This window comes from Octodon degus, unplaced genomic scaffold, assembly GCF_000260255.1.
Source record: "Octodon degus isolate 3935 unplaced genomic scaffold, OctDeg1.0 scaffold00139, whole genome shotgun sequence".
Lineage (NCBI taxonomy): Eukaryota > Metazoa > Chordata > Mammalia > Rodentia > Octodontidae > Octodon > Octodon degus.
The window spans coordinates 2456243-2470589 of record NW_004524715.1 but is presented as its reverse complement, the minus strand read 5'-3'; positions in this window follow the sequence as shown (position 1 = coordinate 2470589).

Genomic DNA, 14347 nt, shown 5'->3' with positions numbered 1-14347 from the left:
AGAAGAATATATGCAGTGTATTATTTGTTGAAACTGTCCTTCCGATTTGATTTGAAACTGTCTCATTGCTATCTCTTTGTCAATAAAACGTTGAGAAAAAAAAAAAAACAAAAACAAAAAAACAAAAAAAAACATACCCACAAGATTATAATCTGCATGGTCAGGTTTAGCCACAGCGATGCCCCCATTTCTCTGGTACCAAATTCTGTCTTAGTTACTCTTCTCTCATTGCTGGGACAAATACCCAACATTCAAAATTAGGGAAGGAAAGGTTTATTTAGCTCATAGTTACTGCAGGTTTTAGTCCATACTCAGCTGACTCCAAAGGGGAGTTACAGGGCAGACAGCATTCATTCATGGTGGCAGCAAAGAGCAGAAACCAGGAGTCGCAGCAGCTCAGACAGCTAGCTAGACTCTCTCCTTCCTTACATTGTAATGCTGACTGTCAGCCCCAGGGCACTCACACTCATAATCCCAGCACTGGGTCATGAATCAATCACAAACTCCAGAAGCTGATCCGTCCCTGCATGAGGCTTTGCGGGGGGGGGGGGGCACCTAGACACAAGCCATAGCACTTAGTTTCAATTTGACCTAGAGATCAAAATTTAAAGTAACCTGTTTTAAGGATGAAAATGAAAGGCCAGAGAAATACGTGTTTTGCATTTTCTCTCAGCATTCCTTGATTCACTCACTCACTTATTCATTTGGTCCTTTGTTGAGTTCCTGCTATGTGTGGACACTGAAAGAAACAGCTCAAGCCCAAGACAGGGACAAAGCACAGGACTTTAATCATTTGTTCTAGAATGAACTGGGATTTGCTAATGGCAGAGTGTTTCGTAGTTATTCTAGAGATTCAAATACTTTAAGAAAATAGTCTCAGTGGTTAGTGATAAAAATGAAATTGACATCATTGAATCACATGCTGAATTAATAGCTAATTACAATTCCCACAAATTTTCTTCTTTGTGCTATAAAATTATTAAGAATAGGAATCATATTTTATTAATATCCTAAATTCTCTAGAAGCCTTCTTATAGCACTGCATGATAATCTGTGAATAAGACAAAAGTGCAGTGATTTAAAGCTCTGAGATTTATCTTTGTTAAACCTAAGTCTTGACCTTAGGCCTTAAAAATCACTATAAGCAGGAATATGATAGGATTAGAATAAAGAGTTTAAAATTATGAATATATGTAACATAATACTATATACTAAAGCAAAAGCTATGTATTACATATAGTAAATGTTATATACTTATAAAACTATAAGTATCATAAAATATTAATTAAGGAGAATAAAACATTAAAATAAATACATAGTTTTAAGGATACAATTATTTTTTACTTATAATTGATGTTACAATTCTCTGTCCAAGTATTTTCTCCTAAAATCAACTCATGGATTGGCAGTAATGTAAGTGACTTTAAAAAGTGACAAAAGTGAGATTTTAAACATAATAAGATATTCCCGTTTTTTTCACTTCAGAGATATTTTTGCTGATAAAAGAAGTGATTTACCATAAAATGATTTTCAATATCTATTAATTTATAGGATAAATGATGTGTCTTTTATAGTCTTGCATCATTTCATTTATCAGCCAAAGAAGCTAATGAAAGTTTGCCTAAACTCTACCATGTTAAATGGGGAGATTTAAACTTTGCTCATATTAATATAAATTAGATGACTTTTGTCCTTGCCCGAAGTGACAATGTCAATGTTGAAGCTTACATCTTTCATGACTATCTTCTAATTAGAATGCAGGAGAGCTTCAGAGGTCTCACCGCTAATCCCTCCTCCTGGATTACATCCAGTGTTAGTGCTCTTGTCAGTCACCACGGGGCCCCAAGCTACATTTCCCCAAGCCTATGATAAGCAGCGTCACCATGAGAATCAGCAGCAGGAGGTAAGAAAGCCACCTTTTATAGATCAGAATTTAAAATAAATCTGATAATCGTTCTGTTGCAAAGTCCTCAATCCACTGCCACTGAACAGATGAGATACAATCTTTCTCAGAACTGAAAGATTGTCAGTCAAATCAGTGCTTTGCTCTTGCTGCTTTCTGTTTACATGCAAGTGTAGAACTAGAAATTGCGTATTTCAGGGAGAGGGAATTTTTGGGTTAGCATTTCTCCCAAGTCCTGGGGATACACTGACTCTGTGCCCTTCTCTCTCGCTGTGGTCTTTCACACTCTCTGCACCCGGCTGCCCATCCTGTCTGCAGGGCAGGTGCCTCAGAAGGCTTCCCCTTTCCTCCACTGTCCTTGCTCCAAGCTGGCTCTGTCACTGGCCCTTCCACTGCGCACTCAGGTGTCCTCACAATGGTGGCTGTTGGGACTGGTTTTGTCAATTGCCTTCTTTATAAACTTGAATTGGTTGGCAAATTTGGGACCTTAATGAAACATTTAAGGAACTTCCTTCAACCTGCTCATTTTCTACCTCCCAGTGTCTCTGGTGTCGATTAGATAGTCTAGGTACCCAGGGGGTTTCAGGACAGTTGTTCTTCCACAATGTGAATGACATCATCTTGCCTTTAGACTCCCCAAGTTACCCCATCTTTAGTGGTCTCTAGGTCTCTCTTATCCAGGTAGGTTAAGAATTCTATGCTTCACTCACAATTTTCCTCTGACTTTATGCTGTGGGGCTCAATCCCCTTCCAAAGCACCCAGTGACTAGTCCAACCTTGCATCAGATCCTCTGTCTTTTGACTTCAGCCGCTCTTGTCTCCAGGTACTCCTTGACCCTTGTGGCCTAAATCCATTTCAGAATTCTAAATCCTGGAATTTCTACAGCTTTCTTTCTTTCTATAACTCTGGGGCCTTCTTGAATTCCCTTTTACCACTTTGAGAGCAATGGCTCATGTCAAGTTTCCAGCTGTGTTATGCATACAGACAATTTATTTATTCAGTAACTTTTTAAAAATGTATTTTAGTACAGGGTCTACCGGGTCTCACTACGTAGATCGGACTTGTAGTGATCTTCCTGTTTTCAGCCTCCCAAGCACTGGGATTACAGGTGAGCGCCAACACACCCAGTCTCAATGGCTATCTCAGAGCACCCTGGGGGTGGGGCCAGAGATCGAACCTTGGCCTCTGGGCTCTGCCTAAGCAGGTGCTTTAGTTCACTGAGCTATCTGGCCGGCTATTTATTCAATAACTTTCACCGTCTTTTCACTCACTTCTTCCTACATCATTTGGATCTGGAAGTCAAATATTTCAGCACGTCCTCATCAGTGCCCTTGTCTGTCACTTTACACACTGGCCAGGTCCCTGCTTGGGTGATCAAAGCACCCTCTGTTCCTCTCTTCCAGCCTCTGTGCCTAAGTTGCTGAGGGCTGCCAGGGCAGCGGCCCGTCTGCTCACCCCGGCTTATGACCAGGGCTGGAGCCCCAAGGCAACTTTGCACTGTTTCCCACTCTCCAAAACTGTGCACTTCTTCTCAGAGATCTCAGTGTATATTTTTATGTTGTTGTTAATTTTTGCCTTTAAAGCTGCATCTTGCCTCATAGGTAGAGAAGAGATTCCTCTGCCTTGAGCCACCTTAGCGTTTTGCTTACATGCCTGCAGTATTTGTATTTACCTTCATTATTCTCTTCTTTTTAAAGTGTTATACTGATTCCTCTTAACTATTGTCCCCTCTCACTTGTGAGTCAGCTTTCCAATTCTGGAATAATGTGTTAGTTACTGGAAAGTTGAGAAGTTTATGTGGAGATTTCTCATCTCTCCTGTAGTGACTGAACATTAGCTCCCGGAGTCAATCTCTGTCTTGGCCTCTGTACTTGTATTTAAAGATAGTCTTCGTAGGGATAATTGAGAATTTCAAAATGAGATGCTAAGAAATGACATCCCTCTGGATCTAGGGCAGGCCCTAAATCCACGACAAGAGTTCTTGTAAGAGACAGAGAAGAGCACACACAAAGAAGGGGAGGCCGAGGTGGACTGGAGGGCAGCTGTAAAGCTGAACACACCAGATTGTCAGTAGCAACTGGAAGCTGGGACAGAGGCGTGGAAAGATTAGCTTGGAACCTCCAGAAAGAGGCTCTGCTGGTACCGGATTGGAGTATCCAGAACTGTAAGAAAACATACATTACTGTTGTATTGCTCTAATTAGGCAGCCCAAGAAAACCACCACCCCTTCCCTATTATTATTAGTGTTGTTGGTTCTCTAATATTTATTGTTTACATTACTATGATGTATTTGTTAAAACTAATTGGTTCATCATATCATATTAGCAGGTATGAGATTAGTGTGGCATCCCTAGGGAGGGTGACGCTGCTTCTGCTCCTAAGGTGGTGTTTGCCAGGTCTCTGTTCTGCAGTTATTATTTTCCCTGGTATTTTCCTTTATATGAACATACTTAATTAAATCCAGATTATACTTAGTGAAAGAAGAGCATGTATTTGGAATATTTCTGTAAGATTTTTGTCTTCCTCATCTATTTTTTTATTCAATTCAATTTATTCATATTAATATAGACTTGTACCCCATGAATTTTTAACTTTTTTCCCCTTCATTTCAAATATAATCCTTTTCCATGCTTGATTTTTTGCCTTTTGTTAGTGCATCTTCTCACACTCCTTGAACTGTTTGTTTTCATCTCTTCATCTCTGCCTTTCTCTTCCTCCATCTCCCTCTTTTATTGTCTCCCTCTTTCGTTTATAAAATATTGAGAACCAGACATGGTCTGTTGATGCAAAAAGGGATGAACAATGCATTGGTTTATATTCCCCAGTCCAGGGGTTGGTAGCCTGGAAGGTCCTGCTGCATGCTGGTCACCATGGCAGGTCTGAGGTGTAAAGGTGCTTTGGAGCCACCCAGAAGGGACCACTCGTTGATTGTTTGACAGCTGTGCTCCAGTGTCTTACCTGCATTGACTCCAACACCCAATTCACTGATTTATAGATTCCCTTACACCGTGTGCCATCTAGGGAGAGTACAGTATTTGAATATTTTCTATGTCTATTCTCTACAAATGCTCATTATATATTTTTTTCTCTTTTTCTCTCTCAGGAGGCTCTCCTAGGTGCCACACTTATTTATTCTACTGCCACCTGGCATAGTGCAGAGATACCTCAAATGATATCCAGATAATTTCTTTCTCCTCTAAGTCCAAACTTTATTAATGATTCCCTTAACCATGTCCCAAAGAAGACACCTGGGTTTTGCTGTGAGCAACTATGTAGCTCCCTGCTGTCTCCTAAATCCAATTGGGCACCAAACTTGTGTCACCTATATCGGAAAGATATGGACAATAATTCACTACTATTTATTTGTCTCAGTATCTCTGTATGTGCATACTATGTCTCCACTAAACCTATTATGGTTTGTGTCTAGTTGTCCCCCCAAAGTCTTACGTAGTAATAAAACAGAATTCTAGAGTTTGTGATCAATGCCTGTTCTTGTGTGGATTATAGGTGTGAATGCTGCTGGAATTATGTGCTAGGCCCAGCCTGGGGCAGATAGCCTGAATGCAACATAAGGGAGACAGACTTGGTCTCTGTTACTGTGGTTGCTGCTACTCCTCCCTTTTGCTCTTGCTGTTCTGCTGTTTTCTGCTGCCATGAACTGCTGCCCTCTGCCATATGGAAGTCTGCCTTGGAACCAGCTGAGTATGGTCTGAACCCTCCACAAACTGAGCTAAATAAACATTTCTTCCTTAACTTTGGGCATTGGATATTTTGTTCCAGCAATGAGAGAAGAGTATCTGAGACAAAACCTCAACCACATTCTGTAATTCTTGCAGTTAGCATTCTAGATGGTAAGTCTCTTCCACTTAAGGTACCTTCGGCACTTTTTCTCTGCAGTAGGCAAGCCAAAAATACAAATCCCTGTAAGGCATGATCTTGATCTACCTTGTCATGGCTGAGTGTTTGCATGGTTCGATCACACTGAACCATCTGTCAGTCACCTTTCAAGATTCTGTGGCCTGGGTGTGTCCCTCCCTGTTCCAGGATGGTCACTTCCTCGTTTCCTATGGAATCCTGCTCTGGCTTCATGACCATCTTGGATACTGTCTTTATGCCTTTTCCAAAACGCTGCAGAAACATTACTTCTTGGTGCCTCCAAAGCATGTAAATATCCATCACAGAACTTTTTCATGTTATGTCTTTATTACTTACATATGTAAATTTCCTCATTAGACTGAGCTGCAAGCAAATTGGAGCAATGTTTTGTTTATCTTTGTATATTCATGGCTAGCCACACGGTGGCTGCTTTTCATCACACATTTGCTCCAGGATTGAAGGATTACAAATCAGCACCTTGCTTTCGTCCTTACCAGCTAGATGCTGGTTCTAGACTGACATCCTCTATTTCATATCACAATGCATCATCTAGAGAATTTAAACTTCAGTTGATTTCCTCTGTCAACCAAAGAGAAAAATGTATTGTCGAAGACATGGACTGTAGCAAGAGGCCTTTGAGTTACCGAGACAGGTTTGGCAGCAGGTTGCAGAGATATCCATGATCACAAACATACTCGAACAGTTTAGCTTGTGATTTGCAGCTCTAGAAACAGAGACTGGCATAATTCCAGCTCCCCCACAGCAGTTTTTTTGTGGGCTTCTGCTTTCCCTCTCTAGCTTCTCATGCTCCAGATCCCTGCTATTCCTGCTCTAGACCCTGCAGCCACCTAATCCTGTCCTGATCCTGGACTTCTTATTCTTCCAGATGTTTCTCTCCATCACTCCAATTTATCCCCTACTTCATCTCACATAACCAATATATCAGAGCTACTTTAATATACTTGATTGAGAGAAAATATACAAGGGACATTGAAAGAAACAATGGATGTTTAAAATATAAACCAAACTTATGACCGTAAAAGATACATTACTGAGAGTTATAGGATAAATGTTCTTGGAGCAAGGGGCAATATTTTGAATATTTTGAGTGGGATTAATGATCATGGGCTTTTTACTGTAAATAATTTTTTAAAAATGTAAACATTCATGGTATTCTGTGATCACCACTTTTTGAGAAAATGTTTAAGCCAATTTCTGTTAAATAAAAATATTTCTGACTCTTGCCCAGTGTCAAATGGTCGAGAAAGGTAATTCTTTGCGTTGATTCAAGATATCAAAGTAGCCAGAACAGGGCAACTAGAAATACACAAAAAAGAGGACTTCCAGAACTGATTCAGAAAGTAGCAAGAAAATGGGATGGTTATGGTTAAAGGTAGAGTATTTTTATGGGGATTAATAGAAATGTTTCTTTTAATAAATGCTTAAAATTTTAAATATTCATCATTATTTTCAATTATACCTTGAGTATCTTCTCTTTCTACTTTTTCAATGATACTGTACAGCTTTAGCAACACTTTTCTATAGATCTTCATTTGACTCTGTGTTAGAGGCCTATCATCTCATTCACCAGATAAGTTGAGATTTGCAGAATTTATATTCTTCCCCAATATTCACTAACCAGTTTTAACATATCTGCTTTATCAAACATTTGTTGTTTCTTTAAGGTAACGTCTTTTAATATATTTTCTTACATGTTTTTGAAAGGTACAGCTAATTATTGTTGTTTATAGTCCCTCTATGGTGCAACAATACACTAGAACTCAGTTCTCCCCAACCATAATCTAGTGCCCATTGTCCAGTTTTCCCTTTCCTTCCTCTCTCTTCTCTTCCCTTAATTCTCAACCCACCAAGCCTCTGATAGCTACTGTTCTGTTCACCATCTTATGATATCAATATTTTAGTGCCACATGAATGAGATCTTGTAGAACTTGTCTTTCTAGATCTGGCTTACTTAACACTCTTACCCCCAGTCCCATCCATATTCTTATAAATGAGAATATTTCATGCTTTTCAATGGGAGTAGTATTCCACTGTATTTATGTACCCAGTTTTCTCCATACATTCATCATTTGGTGGACACTTGGGCTACTTGTGATCTTTATTTGGCTTAAAATACTATGTTCCATTTGACTCAGAGAAACCCAACTCTGATGATAGTAGTTGTACCTTAAGAAAATAGTACTGTAACTAAATTATACTAAAGTTATAATTATTGTATTTTCAAGAGCTAGTTAAGTCTCATGTTTGGTTTCCACAAGAGAAAATTATGAGAAACATATTCAAATCAGACACCACCTGTTCAGGCTTTGATTTTGTGATTGGCAAACCTTACAAGTATGGTTTATAAGGCATCTGAATATGGGTATCTCCGTGTTTGTTGCAAAAAGGAAAATATAGAACCATTGTCATCTATTTCATTGCTTTCTTTGACAGAAAAAGATCAACCATGAAATGAAAATGTTCTTTTTCAATACCAGTGTCTCTGCATTTATATATATTTTAATGCATTGGGTTGTTGTTGTTGTTTAAAACCAACTTAAGATGTTGAATATAAAATATTATGGCTCAGGAAGTGATAAAAATGTAGTTTTGCACATTCTAGTCACCACTGAAATTACAGTTTTTAGAAAGAGCCAAGACAAAGCTCCCACTGCCTTCTTCTCTGTCACTATAACTCATACTAATCCTAGTAGCCCAGTGTTGTAGGCAGTGTTTACAAGGAGAGCACAGTTTAATACAGGACACACAGTTACAGGATTACTTGATAATTGTCCCCCAAAGAGTCATACACAAAGAGAGTTCAGGAAATCTGTCTGCACACAAATGACCCAGAGAATCAAGCTGAGGGCATAGATCTTGTGATGATGTCCTGCACAAGTCCTAGAGCCCACAACAACCTCCTATACAAGCCCAACTGGAGGCCAAAAGCCCACAGCAATGTTTCATGCAGGCATGCTTCATGGATCTGTGCTGCAAAGGTCAAAAGGTCAGCAATGGAAGCTAGAAAATCTGTGCCAGCAGGATAAAGGATCTGTGCTAGCAGGCCGAGGGAGCTGAACTAGAGCCAGGAACGGACACCCAAAAATCAGAGTTCCCCTGTAAAGTGCCACAGCCATCCTCTGTAACAGTGAGGTCCCACACTCCTCTGATGATAACAGTTGAGTTCCCATCAGGAAATTCAGTATGACCAGCTACACCCTCCAGAGCCAAGAAGTGATGCTCAAAGTGAGGACCAGGGCTCCCCCAAAGAAAACCATAGCCATTCCCAGCAACACCCAGGGCCTGAGCTTCTTTGACTATGAGAACACACAGCTGAGTTCACCAGGAAAGCCAGCACGACATGCTCTTCTAGAACCAACAGCTCCAGAAGAAACAGCAGCTCCTATTAGCTTCCTACCAGCCTCTAAACTTCTTCCTCTCCAGTTCTGCCTCTTTTGCTGCTGGCAACAATCCTCAGTTGGGCCTCCCACATGCAGCACCATGCTGCTTCAGTTCAGCTGGGTGTTACCAGTTGACCAGCAGTTGTCAATCCACAATCCCAGCTATCACAAACAAAATAGTAATGAAATGCATCAAAGAAAGACTGTTGATTCCTAACTGGCTCAGCTAACTCCTGGATTTTTCATTAGAACAGAAATACTGAATCAATACAATGGCAGTCTGGTGGGTACTCCTAGGGTTTGGCCACTAACTGCCATCATTTCAGTATCTGACTTGACTTAACCTGAGGAATTCAGAGGTAATCTAACTTCAGAGTGTCACTGTTTGCTGTTTTTTTTTTTTTTTTTTTTTTTTTTTTTCCTCCAAGATAAAGTTTTAAAATAAAGGAAGAAACAGAAAGTGTGTGTATGTCTTTGGATTTTAAATCAATTCTGATATTTTTTCAGCCTCAAATTTGCTCTACCTAATGTCCTTAGGTACTGCTAAGAGGTCGCTTTTTCACTTTGGGCTGCTCTCCTGTGTTTTCTCTCGTGTGCACCACTGTCTTTGGCCATCGGGTACCCATTTGTCCCCAGGAGCCTGCAAAATCAAGGTTCTTTGTTGCAGCTAAAGTTCTTTTTTTCCTATTCTTTCAAGTCTGGCTGCAAGATGAATCCCGAATATTTGTTTTATAGAACAGAATTCACAGTTGATGCAAGCATCATACTATAAAATCTTATCAGCCTTTAAAAATGTCATTTGTAGTGAAATGTCATGGAAGTATAGGTCCCAAAGCATCATTTTAAAATGCTGCCCATACACATTGGCTTTGGAAAAATAAATCAAAATAGCATTTTAAACACAGTGAATTTTCGGTTTTCAACATTCTTAAATGTTATCGGCTAACTAAATACGAGTGACTTAAACACAAATCTAAACAAATAAACTAAATAAATGCTACTGCAAAGGTGATGTGGGATAGCAGAAAGTCCAGCAATTTTAAATTCAAATTGGTCTGCTTTCAAATTTCATGATTTTACTTCTTGGCATATTTTCTTATACAAAATTAAATTCACATGAAGAGAACTCATTATATGAAAAGTAAGGACAAGGATAAGTACCAGTGGGGATACAGTCAGATTAAGAATAATGTATAATATTGAGCCTTACTAAATTTAGCTATTATCATTAAAATGATTTTTTTTTTTTTTTTTTTTTTGGTATTTGGTACAGCATCTTCAGGGTCTCACCATGTAGATTGGACTCGTAGTGATCCTCCCGTTTGCAGCCTCCCAAATGCTGGGATTACAGGCATTTACCACCATGCCCATTCTCAATCGCCATCTAAATGCGCCCAGGGTTGGGGCTTGCAGGGGACTCTGGGGATCGAACCCAGGTCCCTGTGCTTGCATAAGCAGGCACTTTAGTTCACTGAGCTGTCTGGCTGGCCCTTGAAATGATTTTCAATAACTTTGTTTCAGACTTTTGTCATGATAAAAACTGTGCCAATTGATCATATATGTATATGTATGTAATCTAGGGAATTTGTAATATTTTTTACCTATAAATATCTTTATGACAGTGCAAAAAGCAGAAATCTATCAATGAAAATAAAGCTCTATTATGGGAAGGGTACATGCACTCAATAATAATTACACACTGCACCAATTGACACTCCCATAGCATTTCCAAGTTCTGAAAGCTGCAGTAGGAGCATAATTATTAAGGCGCAAAAATATAGCAAAATATAGTTATTGGTGATCATTTCCAGGGCCTACTGTAATCTTTGTTCCAAGAAGATTTTCATAGAGAAACTCAGGGTATTTCTATAATAGTTTCTTGGCTGACCTGACTTTCAGTATTTTTTAATTGAAATTACTTTTTTTTTTTTTTAAAAAAAAGAAACAATATATTTGAGGGACATAAACAAAAAGATGTTACATAAGAAAAAATAATGTAACAATTTATGTGAGAACCTAACATGAACATAGTCTTACATCTAAAACAAAACATAAAGCAACATGGGTACTACATTGAAATTACTTTTTTTTTTTGAGTTTTAAAAACAATTTTAAAAGAGAATGAAGATATTTAAAAAAACCCATTATAAATGATATAGAATTTTACTAAACAAAATGATAGGAATTAAACAGTGGTTGCTATATTGCATATTGACTTCAAATTTGTTCAGATCACCAGATAAACATATGCATATGAGTCTTTTGAAAAAAATATATTTTAGTTTTTATTTATTTATTTGTATTAATTTTATTGAACAATGAGAAATAGCAATGAGACAGTTTCAAAACTGATTATTAGGACAGTTTCAATAATTAATACATTGCATATTGTTGTCTTCTTGGTGGTTATTCATAGTACAAGATGCAGACATGATATCCTATTCAAACACTGTTAGTACAAATCTTTCTTCTCATTGAATTAAGAGAAAGTACCTGTATATCTATCCTATTTTGTATATACAGAACCAAAATTGTCCTTCATTTGTATCCTCTTTTTTTGTTTAGTTTTGTCAGAGAAGGGTATTCCATTGCCATTTAAATATTGCAGGTGTATGAATTCAGCAAAATATTCCAATATAGTCCAGTAGTCCATAATAGTAGTGGGTTATCTGTAGGACTGGCAAAGTCTAAAGTTGTTGACTAGAGCCTTTTACAGCTCAGCATATTAATATGGCTTTACTTTTTAAACCTTGTTTTTATACTTTTCTGCTGGATGGTTAAGAGCAAGATAAAGCAAGACCTTTATAATAAGAAATGTAACTTTTATATCTGACAAGGTCAGTCAAATCCCCTCAGGATTTACTCTGAAACTGCAAGAAAAAAAAAAAAAAAAAAAGAAAAAAAGTATTTTTAAAAGAATCTGATTCTTTTTATACGTTCTTCATGTTTTGGGTAATTATCTTACTTTGGAAGCTACTTTATTCTGCTACTGAATTGCTGTAAAGCAGCACAATTAAGGCATTCACACTTTATTTATTTACTTAAGCTGGTACTGGGGATTCAGCTCAGGACTTTGAGATTGCCAGGCAGGTGCTTATGCCACTGAGATATCTCCCCAGCCCCTCTTTTTATATGTTTTTAACCCTTAATTTCTCCCACTTTTGAAGGTAAGGTTGTCATAAGACCTTTGATTAATTATCAGTGAATCCCTTTCCAGAGAAATTCACAAAGGCAAACAGACTGGTGCTGGAGAGCAGCTCCTCTCCAGGGATCGCTAGGATGATGTAATGGTTGGTTTGCTGTGTCAACTTGAGAAGCTTAGGAGTCTGACTAGGAGACTCAGGCTCCTTCCCTTGTGAACTTCCTCATCCTGTGCAAGAGGAGCTTACTGAAACGGTGTGAGTGAGTCCTCATCCTGGGCGGGAGCAACAGCTTACAGGGCAAGGGAGGAAAAGGGGTTTACTCATCCTCCCTTTGCTCTTGCTGCTTTTGCCGTCTTTTGCTGCCTTGAAGTATTGCCCCTCTTCCGTGTGCCACCCCGCCTTGCAGCCAACTGGTTAGGGACTGAAACCTCCACCAACTGTCAGCTAAATTAACTTTCCTTCTTTAATTCTGAGCACTGGTTATTTTGTCTCAGAAATAAGAGAAAAGTAACCAAGACAGATGGCCACCAGGAGAGCACTGTGAAAAGCTCACAAGATTTGTGAGAAATAATCCATAATGATTACAATGATTTCTCCATTAACTCAGTGTTGCACAGAGAAACTCTAGGAATCAGCACTCTGGTAACAGAGTTCAACTCAGACAAGGAATGGTCATTGTGCAGGTATCAATTTTTTATCTGTGAAGTTCTTAAAGTGGTTCTAGGAATAGATCCTTATTTTTATATGCTTATTTTCAAAAGATAATCTATGTCAAATGTTCATTAACTTTCTTCAGATGAAATTATCTATTAATCTTAACACACCTTGAATTTAGTTTTGAATCTTATACCTTTATTATTTTTTTCTGAATTTTTTTTAGAGGGAATAAAAGAATAGCAAAAAAAAAAAAAGAAAGAAAAGAAAAGAAACAGTACAAAATTTCACTAAACAAAATTACAAGAATTTAACAGTGGTTGATAGATGACACATTGTTGTCTTCAAATGAGTTGCTCAGATTACCTCTCAGATATAAGCATGTGGGATTGGTCAAAAAATTATAAGAATTAAAAAGGAGAGAGAGAGAGAAAAAAAATAATTAACATTAACTGCTCCTGTCAATAGACCAGCAGAAATCAGCAGCACAATTATGCAATCTATCCTGTATATATACCCATATATTTCTTTTTCCCTTCTTTCTTTCTTTTCTTCTTTCCCTCCTCCCAATTGTTCTTTTGACTCTTTCATGATTGCTGACCCAAACAAAGTCAAATGCTGAGTAAAATTAACAGTGCCTGAGCTGAGTTCTTGTTCTCTGTCTGTCTTCTCTGGGCTGTTTCCCTTTCTCTTCTAAACCCATTTCCTCTCCATGTTTGCATTTCTCTGGCTGCTGGGAAAAAACCTCACCAGGTAAGGTTCGACTCACAGGCACTTCATGTTTCTTGCACACTCGAGAAGGCACAGCAAACATGAATCCGATGGATGTGTGCCTGTTGACGGGGTCGGTCGGGTGGCACATCCGGGCTGCTCCTTTTATAACATTGATCCCACGCATTCTAGAAGAGTGTGACCTTTGTAGTTTGAAAAGTCTGACTGAAAGCAGTTGGAGTTGGTACATAAAAATTAATATTTCATTCTCACAACATATACAATGATAAATAATACTGCTCCAGGGTTCATTTGAGTAGAGTCAACAATGTGCATAAGAACAAATTTAACCATCTTTCTTACGAACTTTGCTCATTTACCTGCCTAGAAAACCCACGACTTCCCACTTTGCCGCATCCTTACTACATTACTTGTCTGATTTCACAATACTACCAGCACAGTTCTTCTACTCCGTATCTTTGGATGCCATTGTTGATTCAAAATATAAATATTTAAAGACATTTTCAAGATGTTTTTCTTTGTTTTATGCCACTGCCTCAATGTGAGTGCTTAGGTTTTTCAAAGGCATAGACCATGTTGTCTTTCACCTCTACATTATATTGAGAATCTGGCCACTTAACCAACTTTATTGCTGCCA